Consider the following 2,500-nt stretch of genomic DNA (forward strand, 5'->3'; position numbering starts at 1 on the left):
TCGCAGTTTGGCCAAGTTCACTCTTTTCCAGCGTCATCCCCCCAAGTTGCCTTGGGCGCAGTTCGGCCTAGTTCACTCTTTTCCAGCATCATCCCCCCAAGTTGTCTTGTTCGCAGTTCGGCCTAGTTCACTCTTTTCCAGCGTCATCCCCCCAAGTTGCCTTGTTCGCAGTTCGGTCTAGTTCACTCTTTTCCAGCATCATCCCCCCAAGTTGCCTTGTTCGCAGTTTGGCCTAGTTCACTCTTTTCCAGTGTCATCCCCCCAAGTTGCCTTGTTCGCAGTTTGGCCTAGTTCACTCTTTTCCAGTGTCATCCCCCCAAGTTGTCGTTGCCAACAACCCAAGAGTCCATAGTATTCGGAGTTCTAGCGGGGCCTCCCCTTGCTTCCAACAACCCAAGAGTCCATAGTATTCGGAGTTCTAGCGGGGCCTCCCCTTGCTTCCAACAACCCAAGAGTCCGTAGTATTCGGAGTTCTAGCGGGACCTCCCCTTGCTTCCAACAACCCAAGAGTCCATAGTATTCGGAGTTCTAGCGGGGCCTCCCCTTGCTTCCAACAACCCAAGAGTCCGTAGTATTCGGAGTTCTAGCGGGGCCTCCCGTTGCTTCCAACAACCCAAGAGTCCATAGTATTCGGAGTTCTCGCGTGGCCTCCCATTGATTCAAACAACCCAAAAGTCCATCTTCTTCGCAGTTCAACATCGCCTCCCTCGTTTCCAACAGGCCCAAAGGTCGTCTTCTTCGCAGATCCACGAAGAGCTCATCACGATTTGCCACATTCCATTTCCCACGGGTTGTCAACAACACTTTCTCACACTTCCCGCAATCGAGTACGTGCATGACATGCCAAAGCACATCTTATTTGCCTTCCATCGCACTCAAGACGACGGGTTGTGGAAGAACGATATTGTTCACAACAAGTTCAAGGACAACGTCTCAATCAAGGGACACAACCGAATTATGTTGACTGGGTCGCTAAAGTAAACCCGAGTTCATATAATGCACCGCATCCAAAAGAACTAGCCACAACACGTGCATCACTGAGATGTTTCACTAGATGGAACACGTGCGTGACATTAGGATCCTCCAACACCTCTTCGTGATGGAAAGATAGAATTCGAAGCAACCACAGAAGTACCGTCTAGTGGGTAGGCAACACAGGGACTGATCAACCAATATCACCCAAGGCAACGGGTGAAAATGGAAGAGATGCATGCTTGACCGTTCGATACGCAAGGCATGGAGCCAGCCAGCAAGTGCATCTCGATTACAACTCACACACCCTCACGTTCGCAAGACACCACACCACAAGACGGTCCACCCCCCACCTACCATGGGCAAGCAAGCAAATGGAAACATCAAGTGACGCAGGGTCAAGCATCGCTAGGCATGAAAATAACTTTCCACAATATCCGAGGGACTAGCTGCCGAGCTAACCAACGATCAGTGACGACCGTGTGTTGGTATTAATAAAGCTCAACAACTATGAAGAGGCTAGTTGTGCCATGATAAACATGCTAACGCACGCACCACGTGAGGGGGGAGGCCTCATCAAGCTCCCTTTAAAACCTGCCAGTGTGGAGCTGGCCGGCTCAAGGAGCACTCCCCCCCTATAAGAGGTTAATATGCAAAAGGCAAAATTGTACAAGTAGATACACTTTTTTTGAGCAGACATAAGTCCATATCTCGGGCTATACTTCGAATTTTGATGCGATTTTTTGCAGTAATTCGTAGAATAATGGTATCTCCTTGCTCACCAAATTTCATAATTTTTCTCGAAGGGGAACTATTTTTTTTATTTTTTTTACTTACCGGGTATGTGTAAAATCGGGAAAAATAGAAAAGCACATGTAGACTTTCATGGTATTCATTTGGGGGCATTTGGAGGCCATTCCAACCCTCACATCTCAAAAACCACGAATTTCATTTTTTCACAAAACTCCCCACCAAGCCATTTAGCTATGCCGCGGTGCACCGCCAACCTTGGCCATGTGCAAAACCCTCCGAACTCAAAACTTTCGTGCACCAAGAATTTCATGGTATTCATTTGGGGACATTTGGAGGCCATTCCAACCCTCACATCTCAAAAACCACGAATTTCATTTTTTCACAAAACTCCACACAAGCCATCTAGCTATGCCGCGGTGCACCGACCAACTTGGCCATGTGCAAAACCCTCCGAACTCAAAACTTTCGTGCACCAAGAATTTCATGGTATTCATTTGGGGACATTTGGAGGCCATTCCAACCCTCACATCTCAAAAACCACGAATTTCATTTTTTCACAAAACTCCACACAAGCCATCTAGCTATGCCGCGGTGCACCGACCAACTTGGCCATGTGCAAAACCCTCCGAACTCAAAACTTTCGTGCACCAAGAATTTCATGGTATTCATTTGGGGACATTTGGAGGCCATTCCAACCCTCACACCTCAAAAACCACGAATTTCATTTTTTCACAAAACTCCACACAAGCCATCTAGCTATGCCGCGGTGCACCGA

Source organism: Vigna unguiculata, unplaced genomic scaffold (genome assembly GCF_037176805.1).
Source record: "Vigna unguiculata cultivar grain cowpea cultivar isolate G323 ecotype 2 unplaced genomic scaffold, ASM3717680v1 ptg000029l_ERROPOS232281, whole genome shotgun sequence".
Lineage (NCBI taxonomy): Eukaryota > Viridiplantae > Streptophyta > Magnoliopsida > Fabales > Fabaceae > Vigna > Vigna unguiculata.